This window comes from Anser cygnoides, chromosome 7 (genome assembly GCF_040182565.1).
Source record: "Anser cygnoides isolate HZ-2024a breed goose chromosome 7, Taihu_goose_T2T_genome, whole genome shotgun sequence".
NCBI lineage: Eukaryota > Metazoa > Chordata > Aves > Anseriformes > Anatidae > Anser > Anser cygnoides.
Window position 1 is genome coordinate 12,128,158 of NC_089879.1, and position 19,343 is coordinate 12,147,500.

The 19,343-nt window shown below is 38.7% G+C and overlaps 1 long non-coding RNA gene across 1 annotated transcript in view; it reads left to right on the plus strand.

The window, feature by feature from the left end:
- The first annotated feature begins 589 nt into the window (after nt 1-589).
- LOC106031861 (uncharacterized) overlaps nt 590-19,343 on the plus strand; it is a 20,259-nt gene continuing 1,505 nt past the window's right edge. Inside the window, exons 1-2 of the long non-coding RNA XR_001204490.3 lie at nt 590-2,186; nt 14,325-14,404. This is a non-coding gene — a long non-coding RNA (uncharacterized lncRNA). The remainder of the gene's footprint in view (nt 2,187-14,324; nt 14,405-19,343) is intronic.

The following is a 19,343-nucleotide window of genomic DNA, read 5'->3' on the forward strand; positions in this document are numbered from 1 at the left end:
TTTGTCCCAGAATTTTATGGAGATTACCCTCACTGCAAGCCTTTTTTTTTTTTCTTCCAAAAAGAAAGCTTAGAAATTAATTGATCAATTATTTTCTGTCATGAAATAGTAATTAATTTTAAGAGGAAAAGTTTTTTGACCAAAAGCAAATTTCTCTGGAGAAAAATGATCATTTCTAACGTGGAATTTTCAGTGAAAAGAAGGAAATAATAATAATACATTTTTCCCTCCAAAATTAAATTAAAAAAAAAAAAACTTTTTTTTTTTTTTTCATATAACGCTTTCAAACAACACCCATTGTTGGCTTGTTTAATGAAAATATATATATATATTTCTCCACTGAGGTTTTGTTGTATGAGCTTACACCATATTTTTAATATTAGTTTGAATTCCCTGGGATCTAAACTGGTATTGTGGAATCCTGTCAATACTGAATAATGTGTTTGTTGCTTATATAGCATTTATTTGCTAACCTTTTCTGTGACATATAGTTCCAACTTGTACAGCTAGTTAATAAGGACTAAGTTAAGATTTATAGGAAAGATTAATAGTAATTTTGACAAGCCTTCCTTTAAGAATATATATTTTTTTCTCTTGTTTAAAATATCCCACAGAGATAAAGAGAGGAAAAAAAAAAGGCCACACATCATCAAACAGTTTATCACCAAAGAAAATATCACAAAATAGCCCATAATTATGGCAAATCAAATATAAGTGAGCCCATAAAGCTAACTGCTTTCCTTCAACATGCAATCAGTAAAAAAAAAAAAATTAAGAATAAATAAAAGAAAATAAAAGAGAGAACATGAGCTGAAAAATCCATTAATGTTGTAATTCAACAAAGCTAAAATTTTAAAAGTGTATGATTAAAACTTTTTGAGAATCTAAACAAAGCTGTTATTTTTTTCCATACTGAATAACAGTACGTAATAAAAGCTACATTAAATATGAAAACCCTAGTTTTGATACACTGGATAGCCAACAAATGTATCTGTACATATTTATTAATAATTCTGCTTTCTGTTAGTAGTTGGTTTTGGATGAAAGTCATGATGCAAAGAAAAGCCATCACTGTAAGCTATAAAATCAACAACTTCTAGCGTAGATAAGGGAATCATTTTGACTGGTGCAGCTCTCCACAGTTACAATTTTCAGGGTTAATTGTTAATGCAAATCCAGTCAGGCCAAATGTGCGATTATGATACAAAAATGCAGCTCTATCTGCATAGTATCAAATGTTAAAGCACTTAGCACTTTGCATCCTTGCCTTTTATAATGCATGTGTACACCACATTAAAGGAGAGAAAGATCTCACTTCAGAAATAACTTCGTCTTAACTGTGAACTTTTATTGTCCTCCCATGAAGAGTGGCCTTCTTCAGAGAAGGTGTGTCCAGCCATCTGTTCGCAAGGGATACTGTCAACTTGAAATTTTTTTGTTGTTATTGTTGCCTTATTTCAGTTTCAAAAACTTCAAATTTTCCAAATCTGGCAGCAGACGCAGACTAACAAATTTGTGTCTGTCAGCCCACTATTCCCCAACGAGATGCCTGTGAGCATGCTGATTATACATATGCAACTAATTAGTGCCATGGTTAGTATACGTTAATGGATTGATTTACTTCTAGATCCAGTTAAGTAGCAACCTCATGCACACACGGAGTAGCAGACACTGCCCCATGATTTCCCACTGAGTCTTGCCAGCCAAGCTGGTGACACCAGACTTCCCATCTCCTAATCACAGATTGCCTCCTAAAAGGTGTGAAGGGGGGAAGCTGTTTCAACACAGGGGAGAAAATATAGCACTCTTTTTTGATGGAAGGGATGGCTGTTCCTTACTGTAAAACCCATACCCATTTTGCTGCTTTGTTTCCTTTTCATGAAGTGCTAAAGGCCGCTGGCACTGTTTTAATGGCCCGTCTGGTTGAACATAAGCAGCAAACTTTTGGCAGAGTGTAAAAGCCAACTCTCCGTCTATAAAGCCCCGTGTGTCTGTGGTGCCAAATATCTTTCACACCAGTCCTCCTTACTTCCGCCTAATGATAAGTGAGGCCCTTGCACTGCCTATGGCCAAAGAGGCCTGGTCAAGTCCACGAGTAGCAGCTTCCTTTTTGTGAGGTGACAAGGTTTGGGCAGAGGAAACATCATCAGCGAGGACAATGTCTCTACTGTTCCTGGCATTCACTGGTAAAGACCAAAGTGACACTTGTCCCTCTGCAGGACAGTAGTTTTCATAAAAAGTACTTCTCCCATGATGTCTCTGCATGCTCCTCTCAGCGTCAAAGGGCAGATTTGCAGTCTGCAGGTGCAGTCCTCACAGCCTGGACTCCCACAGATCCTCTTGGGGAAAAAATCATAATTCAGGGGCAAAACTCCTCTCAGGGTGAAGTAAATACTAATATAAGTCAGATCAGCCAGCAAGTGGCTGTAGTTCTCTCCACTGACAGAGTTCTGGAGGTAGCTGCAGGGGTACTGTAGGCCTCAGGGCCTCCTCACCTCAGCTCTGTGCCATAGAACTAAAGACCCACAGAAGAGGGCCCAGCATGGCACTTAATTCTGAGAAATAATTTTACTGGGCTCTAAATGCCAGGCAGGGAGAGCCCTGAGTATTCCCCATAAGTTTACCATGAACCACTGAGTTCCTTCTGTATGGCCATGAGGGGAAAATCCAGCTATGGCATCTTCCACACATATTCAGCCTTTCTTAACAACATGCAGATGTAGTAGGAAATTGAGAAATCAATTTTTCATGTGTATTGTTTTGCCCTACACACACAAACACATACACACATATACATACACACACACAGGACTGCATGTGCACATACAGAGTGGTGTATCCTGACAGCTTTGTTTCCCATTTCTCACCAATAACTTTCTAGTACACTGACAAATTCGATTCAAATTTGACCAAAAGATAGCGATCTCATTGCCAACTCATAAGTGACAAAGAAACTTTGTAGAAGAGTATCCCCAAGGTCTCTGTTAATTCCATAAAAAAATCAGTAAAACACGTGGTACAAGTTCATAGGGATCCAGCCATTTTTCTACTAATCATTTTAGTATTTGTTTCTGATGATCTAGCATTGCTCTCTGTTAGAAAGTAGATACAATGAAGGAGCCAGTGGCTTTGTCTAATCTGCTGTGCAGTCTGGGTTTGTCAAGCACTGTCTCATGTAAGCCCTCAGTTCCCAGTTCCTTGTACTCTGAGTGAGGAAAAGCAGGGTTTGCAAGTGAGAACCTCCTGGAGAAGAGGAGGCTCAGGGGTGACCTCATCGCTCTCTACAGTTACCTGAAAGGAGGCTGTAGAGAGGTGGGGGTTGGTCTATTCTCCCACGTGCCTAGTGACAGGACGAGGGGGAATGGGCTAAAGTTGCGACAGGGGAGTTTTAGGTTGGATGTTAGGAAGTACTTCTTTACCGAAAGGGTTATTAAGCATTGGAACAGGCTGCCCAGGGAGGTGGTGGAGTCACCATCCCTGGAGGTCTTTAAAAGACGTTTAGATGTAGAGCTTAGGGATATGGTTTAGTGGAGTACTTAGTGTTAGGTCGGAGGTTGGACTCGATGATCTTGAGGTCTCTTCCAACCTAGAGAAATCTGTGAATCTGTGATACATAGTGCTGTGACTTCATGAATCGCGCTTGGTCTCTAATAAGCAAACTCTTTCTCTGGAAATGAATGAAACCATTATCATGCTATGCAGGCTGGAGTACTGCATCTGCCTTTTCACCCCAGATATTGGCAATTTCCAGTCAGTGTTTCATCTGAGCAACATGATGGGCAAGGCCAGACAAAGAGCAATATTCTGGGTCCTTTGAAGGTGAGTGTTTCTGAGAAAAGCTTTTCTAAAGCAATGGCACAAGAATAAAAACACATTCTCAAAAGACGTGGTGCACATTAAAGGCTTCACTAAATGTCTGCTGAAAAGATAAACTTGCCATTTCCATTTTTATTGTAGAACAGTGCTTATGCATATACTTAATGAACACTTTTTCCTGCACTGGTATCTACATGATCTAGTTATTGGGGACAGAGGTGTACAAGTGATAAAAGTGGTGTGAATGTTTAAGTATTGTGCTGAAATGTCATATATTAGCAACATATTTTAAAGGATTTAAAGCACTAGAAGGACTTCAGGGTGACTAATAGACTTCTAGAGAATGAGTCAGGAAAATACTTACATCAAAGAATTTCTTAACTGCAGGCCTAAGATACATCCTTACCTGCTTTATTCAACCAGGTCTTCTGCTGGACTACTTGCCTATCACAAAGTGTTTCTGAGGCAGTATATAGTTAATTGAATTATTTGTAGGCTTCACATTAGATTTGTACTTAAGGACATTGCTGAATCGGGGATTTAATAAGCAAACAATTAAACAAAGGAATCATGTGCATGCAGGAGGCAGGAATCCAGAGCTTTTTTCACAGCTCTGCCTTTGGGAAAGTGAGATTAATCTTTATACTTATAATAGATTTTGAGCTTTCTCTGCATACTGTTGTACCTCAGGCATCCAAGATATAATTAGAAATAATAATCAAATGTCAGTCTCATGCTTATTGTACATATCCATTGTGAGATTTAGTTAATTAGTACATTTCACAAGCTTTGGGGTCCTTTGGCAAAGAAGGTCATGCATCTACTTAGATATTTAGAAAAGTGCAGACCATTATTATTCAAATGTACTAGAAGTCTTATCAGTCAGAGAGAGATGGGGAGGGCTGAGGCTGTGGTAACACCTCCAACTGTTAGTGTGGCCACCAGTCACAGAAGATGGATTCAAACTTTCTACTACCAAAATGACAAAAAAAAAAAAAAAAGCAACCAACAAAAAACAATTATACATATATAAAAGTTCAATTTAAAAGTTAGGACAAGCTGTGCTAAGGTTAGTAAGGGGAAGGCAGCCAGGTTGGTTGCTTGAGACAGTTCCTAGCTGTAGATTCTTTGGCACATGAGAAACCACCAAAACTCTACCTACTCATGCCCCTATTTGGGACATATATAAGGTTTACTTTTTCTGTTAGTTCTCTAGCAGCTGAAGCATACAGATCAACATTACCACTTTTAGCATAGCGGGGCACTGTGGAAGCATCACTATCTCACATTTATATAGCTTATCTTGAGATTTCTCTGTGAAACTTTTTAGAAAAGTGTGGTTGATACTAACCAGCGGATTCACTAATGATGGTGAGGGGAGAGCTGGGTACAGGTAGACAGACACATTGGAGGGACCTCTTTCACTTAAAGAAATCTGCAAAAGAAGTCTGTTAACCTTTTTCTTGTTTATCCATCAGTGTTTCAAATCTTTTTGTCCTATGACTATTTAGCATTATAAAAAAAGTCATGTGCACTTGTCTGAGTTCCAAAATTTAGATTTTGTGTTAAAAACAAACAGCAAATGTGATCAAAAACTAGGAGGGAACTAACAGGAGGACAGAAATATTTGTAACATTTGCATTCCCAGCTAGTAAGCAACACTGGGTGCAAAGTCAAATAGTGGAACAGCTCAGCAGGAAAAAAAAAAAATGTAATCAGTCAGCACAATTTTTTCCTGCAGGACTAATATCTATAATGATAATCAAATGTGTGCAGGAGTTCATATGGTTCCAATCTTAAATCTGATAAAAAGTCAAGGATTGCAAGATGCAAAACAGGTTGAGGAATCAAATATTGATGGGCAGGCGGAAGTAAATTCAATTCTTTGAATTCTTTCTATTTTTTGCAACTTTGAGCCCTGGTCCTGAAAAAGGTTTATGCATATTAGTAGTCCACTTAAGCTCATCAGTGTTCAGATTTTAGGATTGGAAAGGCCCATTTTTATCATCTGGTCTGACCTGTGTAACACAAACCAGAGAATTCCAGCCGATAATTTCTGCAGTTCTATAGGCTGCTTATTGACTTGATCCTCTGAAATGATGAGCTTTCTGGCATCAGTCCAGCCAACTGTTTGAAAGTGATCCGCTTTAAGAGGGAGAGAATATGACTACCCACAGCTTAAAATTACCCACAAGCATACCTGTCTTACTTGATTGGATTCCAAACTGGTTGTCTAATGAGGAACTCAATCCTTCGTGGCAGTAAGAGGTGGATTTATGCCTGCAGTGCTAGACCCACAATCAAGGTAGATGAGACTGCACACATATTCACTCAGCATACAAAGAAAGGATTGCTTACAGGGCTGTTCAGAACATAAACTCAAAATATGCAATTCTGCAAATATTATCTTGTTGGAAAACAAAAACACAAACAAACAAGAAAACCAAGAAAAACAAACAAACAAAAAGGTTTTGAAGATGTGTTGTTCAATGCCATTCTTAACAGAAGTATTTCTCAGGCTTGGAGGAGACACCTTGGATAATTTCAAGGATCTTGAAAAAGAGCTCACCCAAACCCCAACCTTCTCTGTTTGGAGGGGGGCATTGTAACAAAATGTCATTCCATTAGAGCTTTGAATTTAGTTCTATGCAGAAATAAAGCAATGGTGACATTTCTGAAGTCATTTTAAAAGGGAATTACCAGTCTCCTAAAAAAGAAGACTCCTTGTTATCTTTTTTCTCTGTCCTTTTAAATGGGCTGTTATACTCATTCCCTGCTCTCTGAGACTGTGCCTCTGCCAGATGATTGCTATTTTCTATTTTGAGTACATTTACAAAAACAAGAAAAGAAAAAAATGCTTGTTGTTCTTTAATCCTTGAGTTCAACAGACTATCTGGGATTCCAGTCTGAAATGTCAAACTGCTTACGTCCACCTGCAGAACAAAGTTTAATTTTCAAGTAGTTTATTTATTTATCTATTTGGCTGGGTTAAGAGATATCCTAGTACCTGTCATATTCCTTGTTAAAGCTTTTTGGTAAAAGGACTTTGAAGCACTATTCATAAATCCCATTCTTAAATAGCATTCCTTTGAGATAGAAAACAGATGAGCAAAGCTCTGTTTTTCACTGCTCACTAGATTTTCATATCTGGAATGAGCACAGGGATTTAAAGTGAAAAAAATATATATTTAAAAAAAATATCATCAACTCCAATTGCCTGCAATATCTCAAATACTGTCCCTATGTTTGCATTTAGTTCCCATTCCAACACTACACTTATGTTCAGTGCAAAAATAATCTCAATAAACCTGTTGTGAGTTTTGTCCATCAGAAGTGTAAAAGTGTACATATATCATGGTCTGGATTCAGTTTCTTCACCTGTAATTGTCCAAAGAACAGTTTCTCATTTGGCTTAAAAAAAAAAAAAAAAAAAAAAAAAAGGAGTATATTACCCCTTGAAAGTTTGATCTCTTTTTGGACTATACAGGAAGCTAATGCTATACTCGAGACGCTTATGCTCCAGAAAGCTGAACTCAGTGAGTTTATTCCTGTTTCCTTTGGAAAGCCTCACAATTGTGTTCATCTTCAGTTGGAGAGCAAAAAAAACAAACAAAAACCCTGCAATAAGCTGTTTTCCTTTTTTCTTGGCTATTTTGAAAGACAGATGCTCACTTGATGTAAAACTTAGATCTAGTTAACAGTTCTGAATCATCTCCGATGACAAAATTTGCAGAAATAAAGTTACTTCAATGTTCCTATTTGAAATAATTTGAAGGATTTTCATTTCAAAAATATAAAAACATTTTATGTAATCTTTGTACTGTAACCATGAATTCATTTTCCCAGGGTATGTAAGTATTTAACTCTTCAAAGATGATACATTAACATCTAACATCAAAATGTAAATGTTGAACATTATTAAAATTTTTAGAAAAAAAAAATCACAAGAAATATCCAACTTTCACTTTTTCGTTTTGAATAGAAGAGCAGAAATTCCTGGGGGGGGAAATAAATAAATAAAAAATACTGTCTTTAAACCTGACTTGTGGGTAGCACTGCTCAGATTTCTTTTAGGTGAATGTTTGGCACTTCAGCTGTGGCAAAAAGAGACCAGCATAAAAATTGCTTCTTATGTTAATATCTGTACAGCCATTTCATTTAGCTTCATAACAAGTCAGGGAGCAGCTTATTTCCACAGTGGTCTGAGAGTACAGCTACATTAGCAGAAGCAATGACTTCGCAGTGCCATAATGTAACAAGTTATGGCTCATCAGCAAGTGTCAATAACTGCGTGTAGTCTGTGCGCCTGGTTCTGCTTCTAGCTCTGTGCAAATGGGATTAAAATTCTTCATAGCAGATGGAAACCTGTCAGTTCCTTTTTACTAAACTGCTTTCTCAAATCATTGATCCTTCCTTTTTTAAAAATCCAACTGCTTCAATAAAATCACAGGGTGAGTCAGATAGGAACCATTTTTCAAAGTATTTGTTGACTCTTATTGCAAATTTCAGTTGTTCCTTAGAAGATGGCCTCCTGATCAGGAGCCCAACATCTCCTAATATCCTGCTTAGCTTGAATGCCAAAAGTGGAGAAGAAAAAGTTTAGAGTCTAACCCTTGAGACTCCAGAGCACTGGAAATTGAGCATTGAGAATTTTACAGTATTTATTTTACTTGTCGCTGTAATGAGAAGCAGGCTCCTGTAACTGCAAGGAAACAAAAATCCCAGAAGACAAAGTCCCTCAGTTCTTCTCAGTTTTCAGAGCTGGTTCTGCTCTCCCCCAGTCCAGAGCAGGCTCTACATTTACTGCTGTGTAGCTGAGCCAAGGAAGGCAAGGATGGAGACAGCAAGAAGCTGGAGGGAACTAGCCAGTAATGTTGTCTCAGGTGTGGTTTCTGCATTAGCTATAATATAAAACAAATATATTTTAAAATAAAATATTAATATAAATGATAAATTTTATATTATTTAAGTGTAGGTCACTGGAGAGGAAAACAGGAGAGAAAAAGTAGAATACCTTCTCTGCCAAGTGCTTGTCTTGTTCAGATGCTTGGCCCAAACTGGGTTTTGTCATGTAATCAATCCTCCAACTCCAGGAAATAAATTATGAATGTGTAATGCCTGTGGCTCTCTGGAGCTTTGCTACCGAAGTCCACTTTTGTGTCAGGGAATCATAGAAGATCCTGAGTTGGAAGGGACCCACAAGGATCATTGAGTCCACCTTCTAGCTCCACACAGGACCACCCAAAAATCAGACCATATGTCTGAAAACATTATTCAAACACTTCTTGAACTCCAGCAGGCTTGAGGCCATGAACACTTCCCTGGGAAGTCTGTTCCAGTGCCCAACCACCCTTTCGGTGAAGAACCTCTTCCTAACATCCACCCTGACCCTCCCCTGATGCAGCTTCGTGCACGTACGCTTCCAAAACCTCTTCAAGCTCAGCACTGAGCAGGCTGCCATCAGAAGTGCTGGTTTCACCTCACAGCTGCTCAGTTTCTCCTTGTGTTGGCCACCCAGGACTCGCACCACACCAGCTCAGGCCACTGCCCTAGCACAGGCTGGAGGTGGAAAAGTCAACTCTCAGACAGCAGCTCCAACAACAACTGCTTTTGTTCTCAAGACTAACTTCATTCATAGCCACACACTGGGACTTTTGTTAAGCCCTTTGGTCCAAAAACAGTAGGGAAAAAACAACAACAACAAAACAAAACAAAACAAAAAACAACATAGAGATCTGAATCAAAAGAAACTTTATAACTGACAATTCCTTACAGCCATCCACTATAACCATGAGGTGTCAGAGCATCAGTCAAAAAAAAAAAAAAAAAAAAAAAAAAAAGAATAAGAATCAACGTTTGCTTGGTCAGCCAGATGTGATAAAACTGATTGACATCCCTCTTTCCTTCTGTGAGAGTGAGTGTGCTCGTCTTCAGCTTGCAAAAGAATGTCTCATGCCACTAACTTCCGTGGGTAATAAATCCTGGGTTCAACAGGCTTGTCATCGTGTGGTGGTAAGTCACCACCCACCTTATAATAAATGGCATTAATTTGGTTTTGAAGGAACAGAATTTGCATATTATGTCTCGTGGGGTTATAAACAAAGAGTGAATCCGATACATGCTGCACAGACAGCTCACGTGGGCAAATAAAGCAGATTTTATGCATGGATGAAATCCCAGAGGGAGCTGGGAATTTGTGCTAATGCCAGTTAATCTCAGGGTTTAGGAGCTGGAAAAGAACAAGGGGAAATAGTTTAAGCACCTGTCCCAGCTGGTAGCAGTGTCTTTGCTTTGGGGGGATATGTACACACGTGAACTCATCCACCCCCTGCCACCCCCCCTCCCTCACATACCATACCTTCGAAAGTGCTGTATAGCAGCGATATGAAGTCAGGGGAAACATCTGTTCACCTGAATATTTATCAGCCGGGCCCGCTTGTGGGCACAGCACGTGTACACATGACATTTTCTCCTCTTCTTCGCTCACTTTATTCTCTGTCCGTCAGTGATCCTTCCTTCCTATGTTCTCAAGCTTACAGATGTCACGGCGGACAAGTGGCTCCTCCTGGTCCCCTCCTTTCATGGCAGTGGCAAGAGGGCAAGGAGAACAGCACAGGCATCTTTTGGCATCTACCCTATTGACTTTCCTGTTCTGCCTTTGCTAAGACTGGGAGCATGAGTGTTCAGTGGACATGTATGTCTTGTGCCATGGTCAAAAAGCATGTTATGAAACCGATCGCTCATGGAACCTCCACCATCCAGGCCTGCTGTTTTTGTAAATGCAAAATCAGGGTAGGAAACAGTTTGTGTCCATAGAGCTGAGCGTGGAAAAGGAGAAGTAGCCAAAGTCTCTCAAAAAACAAGCTATTTCTGAGTCACTGTAAAGCAGACATTGGCACAGACATACACACCAGTTACCCACACACACGCAGAGAGCTTTTCCTTTCCATCTTCCTTTTTAAAAAAAGATCTCGCCCTATGTCTTTGAGTTAAAAACAAACAGGGAAATGAACACAAAGATAGTCATTTAAAATTGAAATTATTTTTTTACTGCCACTCCATCACTTCTGTTCCAAGTAGCTGTTGAACATTACCCTGTCAACTCTTCAAGTATTTAACTACAAAATACTCTTCATAAATAATGTAGGAAGATTAACTAAATGGTACATAATTACTGCAAATTTAGAGTCCCGTTGCAGAATATATTTTATCCATGATTACAGTGCTTACAGACTTTCCAAACACTCTCTTGTATATTTGACAGTAAGCCATGGGAAAATTTCAGCTGTCTATAACTGCTTTTCAGAATCTATAATAACTTAGATTAACATGTTATTAAAGACTTTGATTTAGGAAACACCTAATACATTTTTCTATTTTTTTCCCCTTCCATTTAAAGATTTAAAAAAAAAAAAATGCTTGAGATTGGAGTTGTAAAGTGGAAGTTTTTAAAGTTGATTGTGGGTTCACAACTCTGTAACAAGGTACTTTCACTCTGGCAGAGACTCAAACGAGACAATTAACAGGAGCAATGAAGCAATTCAAAGAGAGAGTTGTGGGGCTTTTTAATTGGTGCCTCAGAAAGCCAAAGTTCCTTCTATACAGAAAAGAAAGGAGCCAGGGAGTAATTGCCTAGCCATTTCTGCAAAAAGTGTTTGAAATCTCAGTTAAATAAAAGCTTGATCTTAGCACAGGAAGGTCATGATTCTCTGGAATTGTAAAGATGTTCCTCCCCTGCAGTGGCCCATTAGTGATTTGAAAGACTTTACACTGGCCATTACGAGGTACCGAATGAATGCCAAAATAAGAGCTAAAATGTGGACTGAGTACAGCTCCTGTTGTGTAATATGGGAAAATCTCTGTTGATTGCAACAGCAGCTGGGCCTATCTTTATTGCTGATTAAATAACCGTAGTATCTCATCACTTTCAATCTTCACTGTGTTGATGTTCACAGTACAAATGTAATGTAGGTGAGAACAATATCTCCACTTCCAATAGAGATTGAGTTACCATTCCCAGAGGAGCACAAGGTTTTCAGACTAAGAAACTGAGATTAAGTTTCCAGAGTCCTGGGCAGGTGACAAAAGCACCTGTTATTTGAACAGTCCAGTGTTGCATGGTCTCCTCAAAAGCGTAACAAACTGAAAGTGCCTGCAATGTAAGCACAATTCAGTGTTGTTCTCACTCTGAGGACAGCTCACTTCAGTGTTCACTCTGTGTGTCTTCTCCATGCAACTTGAGAAAGCAAAGGCAGCAGCAGGCAGATTGCCTTTAAAATCAGCAAAGCTTTGAATGCATGTTGTTAGGTGCCTTCAGTGTCCAGCTTGGGATGATGCCACAGAGAGATGCCTCATTCCCATCTCAGTTTTGTTGCTTGTTGGCAACTACTTGTTTATGCTTCAAGTTGCCCAACATTTTTCGGAAAAATAATCTTGTGAGGTCCATGCCAATAGCGAGTGACTCACAGAGCATTTGAAATTCCTCATAATTTCAGTGGGGATTTGATGTCTAAAGTTATCTTCTCAAATTCACATTGACCTTACTGTTGTGCTTCACTGCCTTGGGTGTGTGAACTCTCTCATGAACTCACCAACTCTTCCCTTGGTACTGAAGGCTGCAGGAGTGACATTCAGTGTCTTGCAATACTAGTCAGCATGTTATCAAACCAGTGAAGCTAGGATCAATCTTATGAGAGCAAAACCCTCTCTCTTGTTTGCTGTTAACCTTGAGATTTTTATGGCTGTAAGAACAGTAGTGGAAAGACCAACTTCTGAGTATATTAGGCAGACGTGGAAAGAAACTGTACCGCTTCTACCAAATAAATTATTTCTAGGCAACACTCCTCTTAGGAAACAGCAGGTTCTCAAAGAGGCTCACTTGCATTATGTTGAAAAAGTTCTCACACTGTTCCCAGGGCAACCTCTCTGAAGTACTGCAGGGTAAGGACTTTGGAGGTGTGCTGGGAAAAAAGCAAGCCTGAACTGAAATTTCACCCTCAGTCACTGCAAAAGATTACAGTAAATTTGGGGATGTTCTACCCACAGGTACTAGCCTTTGTGACCAATTGTGGGGACTTGGGATGTGGAATCCATACCGTGAAGAGCTGTATTAATTATATCTATGGGGGAAAATCTTCTTTTACACAAAGAAGGAACTTACTGGTTGACAGTAATTTGAAAGCCTATTCTCGGTTCCCCATGCAGTAGGGGTAAAATGAAGTTGTAATTTCAGCTGGTGTTTAGGTAATCTTCCTTCTATGGGATATGTTTCATATGTAATCTCGGAAAGTCATCTGTTCTCTGTGTTTTAGTTTTTGATCTGTAAAATAAAGGTTCTATAATTTTCTTCACATAACCCTATCTAGACAACAACTAGATTGGAATAAAGAGCAGATCTTTTATGCAGTGATCGACTTGAAAAATCATTAAAAAAAATTTGTAGATTATGTCAAAAAGGAGGTATCTTCTTTGTCCTTTTTTTATTTTTCATAAAAGACATCAGTAGGTATTTTGCTCAGACAAATGAATAATTTTACCAATTATTATTTTTCTTTTAAAAAATCTATATTTAAACATGGTAACAGGTTTTCATTTAAATAACAGACAAACAGTATTTCCTTTTACTATTTTCAAAATGAATTAATTTTAGCATCCAGAATACTATTTTTCATTTAATAATGGTAGTAAAGTGATACAGTTTTAATTTTTAAAAATAAATTATCTGCAAACTTCTTTTTTTTTTCAGTGCCAGGGATAGCTGCTGATACTATATTTGCCAAATTCAAAACAATTTCACAAATGATTACAGTTCTTCTAGTTTTCAAGACCTATTTTTTGTCTGTGTTTTTCTCCCACCTGGCTTGATATACAGTCCCTAGAATAATGAGTACCCTGTCTCAATGGAGCAAGATTCTATCATAAAATGAATCAGGAATAATGAAATAAGCATATGAAATCCTACCCTGAAATCTGAATTTAAAATTCTGGTTCAATTCAGAAGGTGTTGGCTTCATTTCTCATTGGCACACATCTGGGAGCAGATCACAGCACCTGATAATAAAAACAACAATTGCAGCAAAGATTATTTTTCATTTTTTTCTACTGTGCTGCACATTTGTGTCTAGATAACTAAATAACAAGGTAGAAGCTGGTCACTACAGTAATATATTAAGTGCATTTAACTTAGATTTAGCCCTCGAATTAGACAGCCTTTGCTGCCTATCTTTTCATTATAAATGCTAAAAATGCATGCATTTGAAGTGCTCAATTATTTTTCCTTCTCCTTTTCCTTCTTCTTCTCCTATTTATGAATACCTTGCCAATATAAATAACCCTACAAGCTCACAAATGGGAAGGATTAGCATGAACCAATGATGGCTCACAAAGTTGCATAGTGATGGCCTTTCATTCTTTTCCTGCTGTTACCCTCAGTTTCACATAGACTTCACAGTAAAAAGTTTGCTACTCTGGAACCACTTTTAACTTAGCTAATTGCTTATATTTTCTAGGAAAGGAAGGAAAGACATCAGTGATGTAAACTACGCAGATAGACAGACCTGCTACAAGCACTGGCATCCCACATACAACAGTGAGTTTTGTGCTCATTACAATTAATCCTAAGGTTTATTAGCTGAAATAAATTATATGTTTAACATGGAGGAGACAGTTTATCACTCATTCTGGTCCAGTTCGTCTTTTATCCTCTTTGTTTTCTGTTCCAGAGACACCAGTCTCAACCTGGAATAGGCCCCATTTCTGTTTCTTCTGCTCTCATCTCAGTCATGGCGCCAAGCAGGAGATCTTTTCTGATTTGAACATTTCACGTCATTTTTTTCAGTCGTAGCTCTGGTTCTGCTGGAGGAAAAGTATATATATGACAACAATAATTTCTCTTCCTGACATCCAGACTGCTGCATAGCTCTGCTCTGACTTATATCTTGTCTCTTACCCCTTCTTCCCTGCTCAAACTTCAACTCCTCCTGGACCTTCTAATCTGATCAACTACTTCCTTTGCCTTTCCATCTGTTCCTTCCACAATTCTACTGTACACAAAAGAGACTTTTCAACCCTAACCCCCATAATTCCATCAACTCTATGTTCTCTATGTTCTCTTCCTCACTAGTAAATCTGTTCAGGCCAAGTCAATTTGGTTCAATTACATGCAGCAACATTAAACAATAGGTACAAACAGTGAAAATGGAAAATTTTAATTGGTTGCTTTTCTCTACCATCACTGAAAACCTAATTCCCCAGCTAGCCAAATAATTGATAATGTCAAGGTTTCCTTTTAACCTGCTGTTTCGATGTCCTGTGCAGGTACGAATTAAACAACTGAAAACCATCACCTCTAATACTGTGTGTTTATTTTTTGTAGATATTTTCACATTTTATATTTGAAACCCACTGATATAAATGACACCCATTGATGGTAGGTCTCTAATATCAGTTGTCCTACAGGAACCACATAAAGGGGAGCCCAGACTCCAACAAACTGAAAAGTCGTGCTTTATTGGATCCAGAACTTGACTTCTCTTGAAATGAAGTGAAAGCCCTGTTGGCCTTCTTCAAATGGTGAAAAAAATTTTGCATGCACAAATATTGGTGGACATCTTATATAGATTAGCCTCTTGCAATTCTTGGGCCGTATAAAACATATCTGACTATTGCAATTCTTCTGTAGGATCTAGTAGTGTGAGTAAAACTTTTCCAGTTACACTATTATTTTAGGTTGACTTTGAGGAGTTGAGGTTCCTGTGTTTGGGCATTCAAGCAGAGTTCTGGAGATGTTAGTCAAGTCAGGCTGAATAGATACATATATGAATTGTGTGATTCTCTATATCATACAATTATTGCATTGCCACAGTTAAGGGAGATGACACTTGCACAGCATGCCAAAGAAACTAGAACTGCTTAGGCTTAGTAGTTTAGAGTTCATACAGTGCTGTCTTACAAAGCTTTGTAGCTAAATGGAGTTTTTATTATTCTCTAAAGTCAGTTAAGCATTTTTGTTTTCAGGGATGTTTTAAAACAAGGGTATGACTTTTATATAAATCTACCTCTTCTACGTCCTCTTTCTGAGTGCTTCTTAGCAAGTATTTCTCATTGCCACATAGATTTGAAATGCCAAGACATTATTACCCTTTGTGAAAGCTGGAGAAACAAGGCACAAAAACAGTGATTTGCTTAAGATCACACAAGTATTCTGGGAGAGTAGAGAATCAAGATTTCTGCTGTTTGGGAGAGCACACTAACTACTGTTCCATATTTCTAACATTTTCATGTGCATCTGCTGCAGAAATCACACAAATAGGTATTTCTTGTTGGAAAGAAGAGCCATCAAACAAAGAGATTGAGAATTTGAGCTTTTCCTTGTATGCAGTTGAATCGTCTCCTTTGTGTCTGAGAGGAGCCAGATGGGTTTGAATCTTGTGCTGCTGATGCCACTGTAAAGGCAGTCATCATACACAGGTATCATAATGAATGAATGGTTGGAGTAAAACCTTCCATCAAGAGGCCTGACAGGCACTTATCTCTGTTTCCACAAAAGAAACGATTTGAAATGTGGGTTTTAAGCAGGCTGCATGTTCTGCACCTCCTGCTGCTTAATTAATACCTCACATTGGCAAAAAGGAGTTGATACACACCCAATCCCCAACAAATCAGGTACAACTACAAATCTCCTATAAAAGAAAGAGGTTTGCTCATGTTGCTAGTACTTTTTACAGATTTTAAGGAAGTTGAATTTCTGCTTTGCAAGATCTACTGATACTTTTAGGCTTGTTGAGATGCCTCATGTCCTCCAGGACCTAATCTGGACTAGGCTGTTTCCCAGGATCTCTATGGCATTCGACCCTGAGAAAGAAACCACGTGATCATTGAGAAAGATGGTTCAACAGTAGTGGTCAACAGAGAAAAGACTGAAAGTAGAAAGTAGGCATAACCCCTAGGACAATGCACTGATCCAAGTAGCTGCCAATTTAGGCAAAGCTGAACTGAAAGAAAAAGAGGAAAACAAAAAAATATATATTATTTTGTTGTGGCCCAGACAATCATTTTTACTTATAAATCTATTATCCTCCACAAAATAATCTTTTTCCATTGGAAAATGTCAACTTTACATCTGTTTCTCAATGAGCACTTGCACTGTTTTACAAAGAAATACAGCAACATGCATATTTATTGAGACACCCTGATTTTTCCTCCTGATCTACCATCCTCCCCTTGCTTCACTGAGTCCCTCCAGTACAAGTGAGAATCACAGAGGTACTTTATTCTATTTCCTACACGATTCCCATTCTTTCCTAAAGTTTGCCCAGCTAACCCCCATTGTTATCCTTACTGGGGAAAATAAATAAATAAATAAATAAAATCTTATACTTTTCAACAATGTTGTCAGTAATACGGGCTGGCATTAAGACCTCCTTTTCTTCAAAAGCTGTGAGCATCATGGCATGCCAGTCAAACAGATTGTGCGACAGCTCAGTGATCATTCATTCACTCGCCTACAGCACGGGCAGCAAATGGTTTGTAATTCTCTATCTGATACAGGCACACCAAGGGAAGAGACTGCCCATGGGTAAACTAAAATGGACAGCAGCAGCTTATAGTGATTAAGTCACTTAGTGCTGTGGCTATTAAGCTGTAATGAAAAAGGACAAATGCTCTTTTTCTTTCCTTTCTTTTCTCCTGCACGTTTGCTTTCAAAGCAGCAAACAGCATCTTTCTATTAAGGATCACTTTAACAAGAATCTAGCTTTTGTTTCTCATGTGGTCCATTGCTGTTATTGTTAAAACCCTTTTGAAGCTGTTTTACCAAGCCTATTGCTTAAAGAATAATGAAAACAGTTGCAGAAACACAACAAGCCCTTTTGTGTTTCTCATAGGCAGGAGCCACCGGCAGTCAGACTGCCTTGGGCTAGGCTCTCGCAGATCCAGCTGAGATATGCTGCCCATCAAATAGCACCTGATTCTCTCCGTTAATGAAAAACCCACTAACACGGGCATTGTCCTCAAACTCTGATCTGTATATTTACATTAAGATTGGCTAAAGCATCCTGTCCAAGGATGATCAGATATGGCTCTGGAAACTTGCCATGTACTTCCCAGGATCTAATTGTCTTTGGAAATATGAGCTTTTCTACACGTAACAGTTGCTAGAATGTCCCTGTGAGCTGATTTTTCAAAGATCTCAAATACACAAATTTTTCCTTAATGGGAACCTCTGCATTGCTTGATTTATCCCTGCATGTCAATCTAGGTTATTGTCCTGCTGCTGTGACTTGGGGACCCTAACTCGTACTCCCTACAACAGTATCATCTGTAAAGGGAAGGAGTGAAGGAGGTCTCCCAATTCTGGTGTCTGTCCACTCAGGGAATCTTGGCTCTTCTGAGCAAAAAAGAGGTTGGAAATCAGGAGCACAGGTAAATGAAGCTGATAGGCACAGTGAGAGAAATAACAAAAGCTCACGTCAGGTACTTCTTTCAAGAAGCGAACTCTTTGAAAAGGTCCAACAACCACTTCATGAACACAGACAAGCTCTCAGTGTAAGCTATAATGCCTTCTACTTAAGAATATAAACTATTCTTCACTTTTGCAGTATCTATGCAAAAATCAGATCAACGTGAAGTCTCTCCCCAAAATAAAAGGCTGTGAATACTGAAATCAATAGGAGAGCCCTCATCTTGTCATCTCAACCATTAGAGTGCTAGCAGGCAATGATTGACCAATTAAAAATGAACTATCCCTACTTCTTGCTTATCTCCCTACTGTCATCTTTGAGGCTGGTTCTTGAAGGTCTAATGGGCATGACTTAATTTCTAAAGATAAAATGTTATAGTACCAGGGAGTTTCTCTCTGCCCAGCACTACAATAGCATTGTCTGTAGCTCTCATTATGAGTGAATGAACACCAATAGATGAGATTATTTTCCCCGCTCAACGGCCACTGCTGACATTTATGCCTCCAACTGGTAGCACTAGCATTTCTTTTGGTGGTGTCAGGTAAACTAAAACTCCAGTGTTCGCGACACAGCAATCATTTTTGTCAGGAGTGATGATGTTCAACTATCATGTCCTACATGCCCAGTCAGCACCAGCCAGGGTTAAGAGTTGGCTGGAAGACGAAAGAGATGATGAATGATCATCACTGAAAACTGGCTGTGACTGACTGTGTAGTGGTAGATGTTCCCTCCCGTGCAAGAACATTAGTTTGACAGCTCTGCCATGACTAATAAAGGATAATTCTGGTTCCATCTAGATAGGCTATTTAATATCATGGTGCTTGCCTTGGGATGTAGACCTTTGGAAAGGGAAAATGCTTCCTTGTCAGAATTCAGAATTGCTACTTGGATTGATGTTTCTGAGGCACTCGTGTATCTCCCATTAAGGGTAGAGCTGAGTAGTACACAATTTTTAAAGTATCTGTCTTCATAATACACCTATGAGATAATGTTCTTTGTGTTGTTTTTTTTTAAAAAAAAAAGAAAGGCAGAGAGTCTTCTGGTAAAACCCATGAGTCAGCAGGAGCA